Here is a 14,936-nt window from a genome sequence, read left to right as displayed (position 1 = left end):
AGGTGTGAGCCACCACACCTGGCCTAGATAAACATTTATTGAATGCCTACTTTGTGACTAACACCATGCTAGGTTCTTTAGAGTATGAGAGTAGGTTCTCTAGAGTAGAGAATGAGTGGAAACTTGTGAGAATTATCAAAGTCTTTACTTGGTTACTATTTTATTATAAATATTTCATGTAGTAGTCATTGACTACACTCCTAGTGGCTTTCAAAAATGCCATTTTAACTTATATAACTATTACAATCACCTTATCTACTAATTATACATTTTACTCCTCATTACCGTGTAATTCTAAGATTACAAAATAGAAGATAAAAAGCAAACTGACAATTTTTCCTTCACTTATCCAGATATTTTAATATAGAAATTCATAGTTACAATTACTGAAATGCTTGCCAAATGTTTAATATTACGTATTACAGTTTTTCCTTTTAAAAGTAAACCATATGCCAGAAAAAATTAAGTTCCAGGGTAAGGTTCTGAATAAGATATTAAAGGGCAAGAAGTTCTGCTATGAACAATCCTTTATGGTCTATTATTCCCCAAACGTACTTGACCACAAATCCCATTTTCATCTACCACTACTTAGGATCTTTAAGCACTACTGAGATTCATCAAAATTAAGGAAATAAGTGTTCCTTAATGGGTAGATGTTAAGTTAAATGAGTAGATAAATTTAATGATTTGGAAATGAATAAGATATATAGGTATATGCTTAATACCTAGAAACCTGGCAAAGAGACCCTTGCCATTGGTAATTTTTCTTTCTGTATTCTTCTTTCATTTTCCCAGTATTTCTCCACACTTTTCTTTAATAGATCTTCTATTCATTATTTCTCTTCTATTGATCTATGAAGACTTATGATTAGAGGTATCTGGGACTAAAAAAATAAGAGAAAATAGTATAAAATAGTATAACAATACAATCTTGCCATGAAAATTTTGTGATCATCCAGTTTACAGTGAATATGAGAAAGAAGTTAAAACCACATCTGTCACCATTACATAATACACATAGAATATGTATTTCTGAGATTAGTTTCAAAGACTACAGAGGACTTTATAGATTTTATACACTTGAAATATTTTAGTTAAAAAAAATTTAATAGAATTCAGAAAAGCAATACTTGTTTGTTTTCTTCCCACGATGGCTATTAGCGAATGACTTATCCCCTCATGAATCTTTGTCACCGTCTGTGAAATAATTTTATTACTTTAGAAACTACAAACGAACCACTTTATTGCCATGGTAAAGTATTATACTAAAAGTAAGTAGAAATAAACAAGGTATGCATCATGTGCAAGGTCAAACAAGTGAGTCAGTATAAAGAAGTGGGAATAGATTTCTTGAGTCCTGTCACCCAGTCCTCATCTCTAAACGCTAACCCTCCCTTTTCATGAATATATAAACTTAAGTATACACCCACCTCCTTCATATGTGCCAATCCTGGAAAATGGCATAGTGGGGGAAGTTCACAAAATAAAGATATTTCAGGAAAGCCTCACATAATTGCCTGGCATTTGAAGGTACTAAGCTTTCAGTAGTCTCTTCCTATCGTTCCCACCCCCCACATCATTTTTCTAGACCTCTTTAAAGCACCTTATAGCCTCTCAAATTCCCTACCTGACATTTATGTGTACTAACAAACATGATTTTCCCCGAAGGAAATAAATATGGTAATTTTATGCTTTTTCTTCAAATCATCAAAAAATATAATGGTTTATCTCTAGCAGAGTAATGCTATTTTAATCTCCAGGAGAAGACTCTGAATATTTGGTTGCCAAGTTTACCTATTATAAATACATAATCAAAATTGTGTTCATCATGAAATAACAATGTATAGATTTTAAATATTACATAATATTATAAGAGCATAATATGGAGAAAATGCATAAAAATATCGCCCTTTAACTTCACGGTAAAACATGAACACTTTGGATTTTAAAAAAATCACAAAACATTTAAATAAGATTATCTTCCTATTGATCACCATAATATGAGCTCAGAGAAAGTAACAGCTTAAACTGGCAAAACTATTATCATGCAACTCTTCTGTAGCTAATTCAGTAAATAAAGATAGAATTCTAAATATGAATACAGAATAACTGTAACACCTTTTATTTTACAAAATGTTGTCAATTTCATTTTATTTTAGAATAGTTTATATGATCAACTGTATTACACAGCAAACTTTCATTTTTAAATGACCTTTTTAATAATATGTGTACATATTACTGTAATACACCCTATCATTTTCTTTAAAGAATTTTTGATCTTATGCAAACTGGGTCTTACCTATTACTTTGGTAGATACAATATAGAAATGTGAAAGCAAAAATTGTAATTTCATTAAGATGTAAGAACAAAAATGCTAAACTGTCCAAAAAAACAAATCCTGAAGTATCTCGGCACATAATTCTGCCAGCATTATTCAAAGCAAGTCAGCAAGAAAATTTGTGGAGAACATGAGAAAGTATCATCATAGCAATTTATGAACTTGTCACCTCAGAAATGTACTGGAAATATTTCAGAAGAATAAGATTTAGACTGCAGAAACAATTTTCTCCCCATCTCGGCTAAGTTGCTTGCTACATAAAGCTTCAGCATAGTACAAAAAAGCAGCAGATATAAGTAAATACATAGACTAGCTAGGAATAACTGACCGATTAGAGCAAAATAGAACAAAACAGCCAATTAACTCACCAAATAGCCTTTTGCTAAAAATCTGTGTTCTTTTCTTTGTCTCAGGCTTCTGGTTTCTAAAGACAAATTACATGCTTCCTGACAGAACGATGACAAAGGGGCACACCGTGATCTCTTTTCTGCTCTTTCCACTATAAGAAAACTGAACCACACCGCAGTCTCCAAGAGTAAGTACTTCATATGAGCATGCTCAGTATCTAATTTAAATGACTTGGTATTTCATCTCAGCATATGATGACCTACATGCAAATAAACTGAGAAAGCTGCAAATTTAATAAAGATCATTAACTGACAATAAACTACACAGAACTACCAAATGATAGCTGATTTGTTTTTAACTTCATAATCTTTGTGGTTCATTTAACTGGAAATGATTATTTCTACAAGTTTATTAAATAACAAGTCCTTAGGTTTCAATATAGAATTAACTATGTCAACATAAGAATCCCAAAATGCTAGAATGAATTGGAAGGTGCAAAACATCCAAGATGTGATCCCAAAATGTAAATGGGACCAGTGATAAATTAAACAAACTATAAACTATCCTTATTTCACTTTTCAATCTCTTATTCTGTTCTCTTGCCTGTTCACCAAGTAAAACAATCTGAAAACTATGCAGTGGTATTTTAACTTCTCCTTTGGAAACATTAATAAAGACTAATAAACTGAAATGTTCAATGTATTTATTAAAATGTTTGCTATCTTCAAACTACAGTGATAGGATTTTTCTTATCTGTTGTTTACATATTAAATAATTGATTTATAGATCATACATCACCCAAATATTGACAAACCTATACAAAAATTTTTAAATAATGTTGCATGTTTGAGGAAAAGTTTTATAAAAATGGCACAAAAATCAGCAAAATATTCTGTGTATGCATGTTTATGCCATCAAATACATAATTCACCTAGTTTGTTAAGTAAATTGCTGCAATGGCCATTAGTTTGGGATGATGAAAATATGGTCAAGAAGTTTTCTCCTTTGCTCCATTTTAATTTTCCTCCATAAATCCAGATCTAGTACAGCCCCACTAAAACCAGCCAGACAACTCTTTCATATCTACTTTCCACTTTCACCTTGGGTAGATGAGCAAAAATAGAAGTGTCTGAACACTTGACATGCACCAAGCTCACGACAGCAAGTCACTGACAGAGTGGGGCTGACCCATCTTTAAATGTACCCATATGCTAATTAGTGCTTTTCCCTTCTTCCCAACCCTTCCTGGTCACCTCTATTACTTCTCTATTGTAAATCATCCTTCTATATAAATGTCTCATTTTTGAGAACAGTAGCCTCACAATCCTCTACCCTCCTGCCTCTTAACATGGAGGGTGTGGGAAGGTAAGAAGACACAGGAAATAGCCATCCCATGGAAACAGCTAAGATAAGGCCCTTCCTGGGACAAGGTTATCAAAAGGTCGCAAAAATTAAAATGTGTCAATACGCATATGTTTTGTGTCTCTAAGTACTGCATGTATGGGGGGGGGGTAGTTCTGTAGAAAGAGTAAGTTACCTACAGTACTCAAAGAAAGCTCTATGATTCCTAAATGAGAAAGTGAAAATTCTTCACTAAAAAGAAACAAATAAAAAATCTAACTGTGATCTCTAAGTATTATTTGAGAACAGGTTATATATGAGTCACGGTACGCTGCAATACACAATGGAAACAAAAATGAGTACAACTATCTCTGCTTTTAAGAGAGTTCAACTGATAGGAAAGACTAGGCAAGAGTACATATACATATAACTAATCTAAGTATTACAGCAAAAGACAGGTGCTTTAGTGTTCTAAGAGTTTAGAGAAAAGAGAGAAAGCATTTGAAGGAAGGCAATTAGTAGTCTTTGTGAGAGGGGTGAACTTTCTGAAATGCCCAGGTGAATACTAAGGATCTAGACTAGACAGGGGAGAGCAAGAGGAGGAAACAGCCAGGTCAAGGCTGAGATATGGCACAGTGGAGGACCTGGGAACTGGTGGTGTGGAGACTGGAGAACTTGTATTGACAATGTGAATACTAGAAAGTGATGGCTGTCAACAATAGGAAGAAAGAAAGAGATAAAAACTAATTATTCTGGGATGGAATCTGGAAGCAGATGGCAAGAAGTGTTCTATACCCTGGATAATGGAAGAGTGAGGGAGTCAACTCTAAGAGACAGACAGAAAAACAGGTAAATGAGGACAGGTAAAGAGGTGGTAATTCCAGTCACATTGGCATAGTACTTACTCATTTCAAATTCACTTTATGAATTCCTCCATATCACTAAATTGCTCTCTAACATGCATTTCCTGTCTCCTATACATCCAACTTAAGTGTTCTGATTTAAAATTGAGATCATCTTGTAATTACATATATCCTTTAAACTTGAGGCCTTCTTTTTTAAATCCTTACATATCACTTACTCTTTAACTTACTGATTTACCCTTTCTCTACCAGCAAAACCTGATACAATGTTTCCCAAATACTACCCCAGTAAGAATGAATGTTTAAAAACTCAACCAAAGATATAACTCACTTCTATGACAACTGAATATCCTCTGAAGACTTTATACAGTTTTAGTGCATTTGTCCTAATGCAGGTAGGACAGTGCATTTGTACTGATACATGAGGATGGGTGGATCTCGCTCATGACTTAAACATATCTGCCTTCCATCTGATACCTAACCAAAGGGAGGGAATGAGAGGAGCAAGACTGGAAATGAATACATGAGCCTTATACGGCAATTATCATTATCACATCATTATCACCCAGAGACCACAGTTTGTTAGGGTTCACAATTGGAGTTTGTTAGGGTTCACAATTGGCGTTTGTACATTCTACGGGCTGAGTCTTACACTGCAATCTGTTGTTGTTTTGTTTACCATTGGGTTATAGCAGAACAATTTGTGAAGCTGGAGAACACACACACACATACTCTCAGGGTCCAGAAACCTTTCAACCTGACCTGTCAGTGGAGCCAGTCTGTAAAACCTCCCTAAATTTTGAGTTTGCTCTGATTAAGAACCACTGGTCTAGATGCTCACCAGTTCACAGCCTTTCAACTTATGAGTCTTGTTTTAAGGTGATGAATGACAGCTGGCACTTACAGAATGTCTCATATATATGATTTCATTTAATATTCACAAATCCTCACATAACAGATCTTATTAATATTCTACCTGGTAAACAAATCTGGACACAGAGACTCAGAGGCTTCTCCAGTGTCACACAGATAAGTGAATAGAGTTGAAATTTGGACCCAGATTTTGGAATTTTTTTGTGGTAATAGAAACCCAAGGTCTAAATGTGACCTAAAAGGCAGTGAACTCAGCAGGCAAAACTACTGAAAATAATTTTCAAGAGTAAAGAAATATGGAAAAAGGTAGGGGAAGAGTGGGGAGTAACTGTGAAGGGAATAATTAAGAACGAACAAAAAGTAATGAACCCAAGGCAAGTGGTACTAACTCAGCTTTTATTTAGTTTTATTGCAGTGTAATTCACATTTCATTAAACCCACCTATGGTTAAGTGTACAGTTCAGTGACTTTTAGTGAATTTACAGAGTTGTGCAACTATTACCACATCTAGTTTTATAACATTTCTATCACCACAAAAAAATTCCCTCATGTCCCATTTACAGTCAATCTCCACGTCCACCACCAGCCCTAGGCAACCACTGATTTGTTTTGTCTCTATAATTTGCCTTTCTGGGAAATTCATAAAAATGGAATTATACAATGTGTAGTCTCTGTGTCTGGCTCTTTTAGGCAGCATCAAGGTTTTAAAGTTCAGTCATCGCATACCATTTTTCAGTCAATTATTTCTTTTTATTGCTGGGTAGTTTTATTGTATTAATAAGCACATTTTGTCTCTCCATTCACAGTAGTTGACAGACATTTGCACTGTTAGGCTGTTATGAATAATGCTATCAACATTTTAGTACAGATCTTTGTGTGGACACGTTTTCATTCTTAAGATACTTACGTAGTAAAATTGCTTGGTCAAATTTACAATTAATTTTTTCCAGAAACTGCCAATCTCTTTCCAAAGTGGTTCTAACATTTTTTATTTCTATTACCAGTGTAACAGAGTTTGAGTTTCTCCACATCCTCCGCAATACTTGATACTGATAGTCTTTGATTATAGCCATTCTAGTGGGTTCCTCAGTGTGGTTTTAATTTGCAATTTGCTAATGTCTAATGATGCCGAACATCTTTTCATGTGCTCACTGGCTATTTGAGTATATTCTCATGTGAAACACATTTAAATTTTTCCCTCATTTAAAAAATTGAGCTGTTTGTCTTGTTATTATTGAGTTGTAAAAGTTCTTTAAAAATTCTGGATATGAGTTATTTGACAAATATGTGATTTGCCTGTACTTTCTCCCAGTCTGTGACTTGTCTTTTCATTCTCTTCAGTATCCTACACAGATAAAGCAACATTTCTAAATTTTGATGAAGTCTAATTTATCAATTTTTTCTTTTGTAAATCTTTAATCGCATCTAAGAAATCTTTGCCAGACCCAATGTCACAAATAATCTCTTTTTTCTAAAAGTTTTATACTTTTTGTTTTTACATTTAAATCAATAATCCACTTAATTTTTGTGCATGATATGATAATAAGGGCCTAAGGTTTTAAAAATTTTTTATGCTTACATATAGCTATCTATCTAATTATCATAACATCATTTATTGAATCATTCATTTTCCCCCAGTGAATTCCTTGGGTACCTCTGTCAAAATTCCTTCCTTGGTTTTGGAAAGCAGAAATAGCAAGCAAGGAAAGGGTTAAGAAAAATGAATGAAGATACAGACAGATTTGGATTGAAGAGGAAGAAAAAGCTAATGAAGTTCAGGCCTGATAGTTTCTACTTTCTTCTCCAAGGTATGATCTACTAGGAATGAGGAAAAGAGGAGTGAGACAAGCATTCTGAGGTGAGTAATCAAAGATTTGGAACATTTGTTATGGAGAATAGGAAAGCTACTAGATAACGAAGACAATCAGTTTAGAATATGCTGTTTTGTCAACTAGTATTAGTCACCAAGAAGTGAAGCTAGTCATAGGCCTGCATACAGATACTGGAACTTCCATTACATCTTCTATTCCCAGGAAGAATGAAAAGGAGATCTATTCAGCTGGAAGGATAAAGGATAAAAAAAATTTTTTTAATGTTTAATTTTTTTTTTTATTGGTACATAATATCTATACATATTTAAGGGGGATGGGTGATACTTTTGTTGCTGCATGGAAAGTGTAATGATCAAGTTAGGTTATTTGAGGGGATCCATCACCTCAAGTACTAATCATTTTTCTGTGTTGGGAACATTTTAGGTCTTCTAGCTATTTATTCAGAAATGCATTTAACACATTGTTGTTAACTATAGTCACCCTACTCTGCTATCCAACATTTGAGCTTCTTCCTTCCATCTAACTGTATGTTTGTACCCACTAACCAACCTTTCTCCGGCTCCCCTTCCCCCTATACTGTCATCATTCCACTGTCGACCTCCATGATATTCATTTTTTTAGCTTCCACTTAAGAATGCAAACATGTGTTGTTTGTCTTTCTGTGCCTGGCTTATTTCACTTAATGACCTCCAGTTCCATCCATGTTGCTGCAAAAGACATGATTTCATTCTCTTTTAGTGACCCTTTTCAAAAAGTTTGAGATTTCACCTTAGAGAATAAAATATAGAATCAGCTACACACAGCTTCAGAAAAAAAGCTCAAGTCGTAGAATGTGCTTTTCCTCCATGGCTTCTGTGGTCTTCAGGTTTAATACTACTTTTTGCTGGGACTTGGTATCTCAACAAAGAGTATCTTGCAGTACAAATATTTACATCAAACTTTCTAAGTGTGGTTGGCTACTGAGCAACTGCAAGCTCCTAAGATCACACTGCCATGTATTCATGAAACAAGTCTGAATTTTAACCAACCACTGGGGAGAAAAACCAGTGGCAACAGGATCTTGAAAATGAGAAATAAACCACAAGTTAGAAACAGATGCTGCCATGACTGCCACCACTTCATTCTTTGGGACAAACCAGTGACACTCCTCAGTACAACACACTGACAATCAGTCATGAAATACTGACACTACATGTTGTTGATAAAAGACTTTTATTTGTATTTTATTGCTTTCTCACCCAGATATATCTACAGAAGGCATTTTTTCAAAAAAAGAAAACAAGTATTTTGATTTTTAAATATTCAATCTTTAGGAAGATCTCTACCAAATCAGGAGCTTATATTTGCAAGAGTCTTAGGCAGAGGTATAAATTCTGCATAATAATTTGTTACTGTCTTACAAAAAAGAATTGTAAATTTTAAAACATATTTCCACAAAATAACTGTAATGATCCAGTGACTTTTACTGCAGTGATAAATCCTTAGCATCTACTTAGCATATGGCAAGATAATGAATAGACCTAATTATACATTATTTTGGCATTCAAGCTGTCTTTTGCTATAGACAATGTTTAGACTATAAGAAAATCTGTCATGTTTTGCTAGAAAAACAAAAAAACAAAACCATACATGAAATAATTTTGCTGCTGAGTAATGGTCTTATAGAAAAAATTTTTAAAAATATTTCACTATGTAAATTAAAAAATTGGGATGAGGTATAACTATTCCTGCATTCTGCTAAAAGACAGAAAAATAAATATTTCTTAGCGCTCCTTTCCCCAAAATCAGAATAGTCACTTTTTTTTCCCACTCTGCCTAAGGATATTGTTAATCAGATAGTTAATATCTTAAGTGTTAAAAATTTGTAATTAAAAAAATCTGCTCCCTTTGTTCATTCACACAATCATTCATTCCACAAATATCTACTAAGCATTAACTATGTACCAGACACTGTTCTATGTATTACACATAACAGCAGTAAAAAGGTCTATGCTCTCATGGAGCATATATTCTCATGGGGGATGAAACTCAATAAACAAAAGACTACATGAGATAGTGGAAAAGGGTTATGCAAAGAACTAAGACAGGTTCAGTGACTCAGTGAATGGATTGTCAGGAAAAGCCCTGAGGGCCAACAGTTAAGCACTGACTTAATGTCACAAAAAGGGGAAAAGAAATCCGGATAGTGAGAGTGGACAGTTAGTTTAAAGGCTCTAAGCCTGGCATATCTGAGATGAAAGAAGGCCTCTGTGACTAGAGTATGGTAGGGTGAGAGGAAAACAGCTGTAGAAGTAGAAAAGTCAACTAGGGTTAGACTTACAAGTCAGATAATGAACTTTGGATTTTATTCTAAGTGCTATGGAAAGCCACTGGAAGACATTGACAAGATCTGAATTACATTTTTATATTTTAAGAAAATGAATCTAGCTAGTGTGGAGAATGGATTGTAAAGGGTCAAGAGCGGAGAAGCAGGGGAAAAGCAAAGAGGCTGCCACAGTTGTCTGAGTGAAAGATGATGGTGGCAAAGACGAGAGGTGTGGCAGAGATGGAGAGAAGTGAGCAGATTTGGGATACGTTTTGGAAGGGAGGAAGTGTCAGCAGGGCTCACTGATGACAGACTGGAGGGGAGGTGGGGTGATGTTAACTGAAGGAAAGAGAAAAATTGAGAATGGCTGCAAAGGCAGCAAAGTTGTTTTCTCTGACTGTATATTAGACACTATATGAAGAGGTCAGTGAATGTGGAGATGAGGAAAGAGGTGGAGATGAAGATTTATGGCTGACTGGCATACGGTGTAAAAAGAGCCTTGGAAGTGAACGAGACGACTTAAACACACACACACACACACACACACACACACACACACACACACACACACAGCACCGGATAGACTCTGTGACTTCAACAATGCCAACTGTGTGCCTAGTCCTATGCTCGGTGTATCTTTGGGAAAAACAGATCTTTGTCTTCAGGGAGCTTCTATCAGAGAAGACAAGTGCAAACACAATAAACGATGTAGTACATTAGAAAGTGGTAAGTGCTATGAAAGAAAAAGCAGAGTGTGGCTCAGGAGTGTGGTTACGGTAGTGAAATTAAAGAGAAGTCAGGATAAGCATCATTCAAAAGGTGAGACGTGAGCAAAAAGGGAACAAAAAGACAGGCAGAGGAAAAGGTCAGTGTTAAGACCCTGAGGCAGGAATACATAACATTTTCCAAAATAAGTATTGGTGACATATTTGAAAAATAGCCAGAACAGTATGAGAGACTGGTCTGAATGGGAGACCAGCAGGATTGCAGCAGTGAGAAAAGGGCCAGAAAAGGAATGGTCATGAAAGCAGCGTGAAACCCAGAAGGGTATGATGTCATAGAAGTCAGGAGAAAAGGGTGTTAAGGCTCAACGATGCTGAATGCTGCCAGGAAGTGAAGTAAGATCTGAACAGAGAGGTTCCTAGTGTTGGAAGTGCAGTGTGGAGTCAGTGGGGAAGAGAGCTACCTCTACAGAAGGGCAGGAAAGGAAGTACAGATGGCAGGAGGTATATTCACTTCTAAAGGTAATAGGACAGGTTGGCTCTTGGGATTTAACTAAATTCTTACTCTATCACAGCCAGTGAACAGGATTTGAAAATTTTAATTATGTCAACATGGTCAATCAGTGCTGGAATCCAAAAAACTCATTTTATTTTCTCATTCAATTATAAACCATGAAAAGAAAAATCACTACTCTATTTCTCTAAAAAAAAAAAAAAAAAAAAAAGAGAAAGCAAGTTAAAAACTCATAAGCCAGAGTAGCAGCTTTGGCAGCAACACGATAGCAGCCACCATTTATTGAGATCCACTCTGGGTGTTGTGGATACATTAATAATCTTTTGTTTGTACAGGAATATTGTCACAGAGGTTTTACTATTCATACTGTGTATGAGGAAAGGTAAAACAGGGTTTCTCTGCTAGGAAATGGCAGGAAGGGATTAGAAGGAGCTTATGCTTTTTCTACTTTGCCAGTGTCCCTCTTTTATTCACACCTGCTCAGAACAAGACATCACATAGGGGTAGGTTTTCTTCATGCTTTGTAAGAGACACTCTTGCTAGCTAGATATGATATTTTTTATTCTTTATGACACCAGGAATTATGTTAGTTACCTTAATGCTCTATTGGAAAAATTACAAATTACTTGTTGACAGTTCGTGGTTCAAATTTTTTCACTATATGCATTTAACAATATACAAGATTTTACAGTCTAAAGACCTATGAAAAATCTACTATTAAATTGTCTTTATGTGTTAATTGAAAACATTTGATTGAAATAGTTAATCCTTTAAAAATGCTTAATCAGTACTGACATATAAAATATAATCTTTGTTGACAACTGAGAAAGGAAGATGATAGATTTTTCAAAAAGTTTAGAAAAGACTCATGAGATCTCACATTGTAGAAATAAAATATTCTTCAAGAAATCAGACTCAATAAAATACTGTTCAATGTCATGGAAAAAAACATAACTATTGCTTTTTGAAAACCGAAACTAGATACACTTCAATCATCTCAATTAGTGTAGGTAAGGCAAACACCAGATGCTCATTAAACAAAGTTATTTAATTGCAACAAAGAGAAAGATGCCAAAGTAAACAGAATAATCAATAGAGAATGGCTTCACAAATTGAAGTTCATCTGTAGTATGGAACACATCATGCAGCTGTCAAAAATAATAGGCAGAAGTGTGTGCACTGCCATGGAAGATATCTATGAAATACATACATTATTTTTGTATGTATGTGTATATATATATATCTCATAGATATATACCTAAAAGGCAGGTAACAGAATGGTATATGTTAATAGCCTAGATACAGGCTACTTTCACTTTTTTTTTTTTTTTTTTTTTTGAGACAGGGTCTCTCTCTCTCACCCAGGCTGGAGTGCAATGGCGCAATCTCAGCGCACTGCTGCAGCTTCCACCTCCTGGGCTCAATCAATCTTCCCACCTCAGCCCTCAGAGTAGCTGAGACTACAGGTGTGTGCCAGCACGCCCGGCTAAATTTTTGTATTTTTTTGTAGAGACAGGGTTTCACCATGTTGCCCAGGCTGGTCTCGAACTCTGGACTCAAGTGATCTGCCTGCCTTGGCCTTCCAAAGTGCTAGGATTACAGGGATGAGCTATCACTTACCCGGTCTCTTTACTTTATATCCTTTTGTGCTATATCAATTGTTCTGATAAGCATGTATTAGTTATGTAATTAACAATTAAAAAGAAAGAAAAGAAATGGGGGAAAAAGGGGTTGTGGGAGGAAGGGAAAGGAAATAAAAAGGGAAATAACAGGAGCCAGGAATAAGATGACAGGCACATGTGCTAGCAGTGTGGTATGGAGAGATCTGGAGTGTGATGGTTCAGGTTCAAGTCCTAGTCCTGTTACGAACTTTGCGCAAGTTGAACTCCAAGGTTCAGAGGTTTCGTTTACTGAATAGTCTTACTATGGTAAGACTATTTCTCACCCTACAGAATTATTGTGAACATTACCATGAGAAAATTTTTGAAATGTGACAAACACAGTGTCTGATACAGTATAAATGCCCAATAAATGGTAGCTATTTTATGTTTTGAAATTAAAATCCTAAAGAAAACAGCTTTACCTATAATTTGATTTTTATACCTTAAAGTATATTTGATATAAACCCTTTTCATTAGTTTTAATAAGTAGGTATTAATGATGATCACAAAGCCAATTCAGTAGAATATACGCTGGTGGTACTACTAGAAATGTATTTCATCTGAGATTTCCAATTCCAGCTTTGCAAGTCCCTAGAGCACTTGTCCTTGTTCATACAACTTTGAATCCTAAAATCTGTGCCTCTTATCCAGAAATTTCAATATTCAATTTGTCTGTATAATGAAACCTGTAAATACCTGTACCCCCAGAAGGGGGATACTAATGAGGGGCATTTCTCCAGACCATTCTTTCATATTTAAAAACATCACTTGGTAGGGATGTAAATTTGTACAACCTCTATGGAAATCAGTATGAAGATTTCTCAATGAACCAGAAATAGAACTACCAGGTGATCTAGCAATCCCACTACTGGATATCTACCCAAAGGAAAAGAATTCATTATATCATAAAGATACATGCACTTGTATGTTTATTGTAGCACCATTCACAATAGCAAAGATACGGAATCAATCTAACTGTCCATCAGTGGAGGACTGGATAAAGTAAATGTGCATATACACAATGGAATACTATTCGGCCATGAAAAAATAATAAAATCATTTCTTTTGCAGCAACATGGATGGAACTGAAGGTCATTATCTTAAGTGAAACAACTCAGACACAGGAAAGATAAATACTGCAGCTCTCACTTATAAGTGGGAACTAAATAACGTGTACACATGGAAGCAGAGTATGGAATGAAGGACAATGGCGACTGACATGATTTGGATATTTGTTCTGCCCCAGTCTCATGCTCTCATGCTGAAATGCAATCCCCAATGTTGGAGGTGAGGCCTGGTGGGAGGTGTTTGGGTCATGGCGGTGGATCCCTCGTGGCTTGGTGCTGTAGTAGCAATACTGAGTGAGTTCTCATGAGATCTGGTTGTTAAAAGTGTGAGGCACCTCTCTCCCTACCATTCTTTCTTTTAAAGCTCCTGCTCTGGCTCTGTGACATGCCTGCTCCCACTTTCCCTTCTGCCATGAGTAAAAGCTCCCCAAGGCCTCCCCAGAAGCAGAGTAAATGCCAGCACCATCCTTGCACAGCCTTGCAGAACCATGAGCCAATTAAATTTCTTTTCTTTATAAATTATCCAGCCTCAGATATTTCTTTATAGCAATGCAAGAATGGCCTAATACAGGGACTCAGAGGGATGGGAGGGTAGGAGAAGGGTGGATGATGGGAGGTTGCTTGGTAGGTACGATGTGCTGGGAGGCTCTCTGGTAGGTACAACGTGCATTGCTCCAGTGATAGATGCACACTGAAGGCCCTGATTTTACCACAATGCAATATATATCAATGTAGTAAAACTGCACTTGTACCCTATGATTATATACAAATTAAAAAAATCAAAACTCTAAATCAGAATAAATGTCCAAGTATAAAATTCATATCTAACTTTCCATTTGAAGTAAGAAATTGATTAAAAATTTAAACTGCCTTCTCACAAGAACCTAATTTAATCAACATTATTTGCTTTTAAAATATTGGCTTCATGTGTTCCCAACATGGGGTCTACTGAAAGCTCATAAATTATCTTAATAAACAAAGTCTTACCTAATGAAGCATCATTCCTGTGAATCTTACTATATTCTGCCCCTCTTCTAAGTATTAAGACTTTCCTTCTTAAAAAATCAAAAC

The 14,936-nt window shown here is 35.5% G+C and overlaps 1 protein-coding gene across 45 annotated transcripts in view; it reads right to left on the bottom strand.

The window, feature by feature from the left end:
• PLEKHA5 (pleckstrin homology domain containing A5) overlaps nt 1-14,936 on the bottom strand; it is a 245,580-nt gene that overhangs the window by 167,448 nt on the left and 63,196 nt on the right. For 6 of the 45 annotated variants that reach the window (XM_063785471.1, XM_063785477.1, XM_063785480.1 and 3 more), the window contains exon 1: nt 2,708-2,911. The exons of 36 other annotated variants lie outside the window; for them this stretch is intronic. The gene's annotated coding sequence lies outside the window, so the exon portion shown is untranslated. Of the gene's footprint in view, nt 1-2,707; nt 2,912-14,936 lie in introns of those variants that run through there. 3 more of the 45 variants (XM_016923046.4, XM_063785475.1, XM_063785481.1) reach the window with 1 other exon arrangement.

This window comes from Pan troglodytes, chromosome 10, assembly GCF_028858775.2.
Source record: "Pan troglodytes isolate AG18354 chromosome 10, NHGRI_mPanTro3-v2.0_pri, whole genome shotgun sequence".
Taxonomy (NCBI): domain Eukaryota; kingdom Metazoa; phylum Chordata; class Mammalia; order Primates; family Hominidae; genus Pan; species Pan troglodytes.
This window is presented reverse-complemented; position numbering and strand designations above follow the sequence as displayed.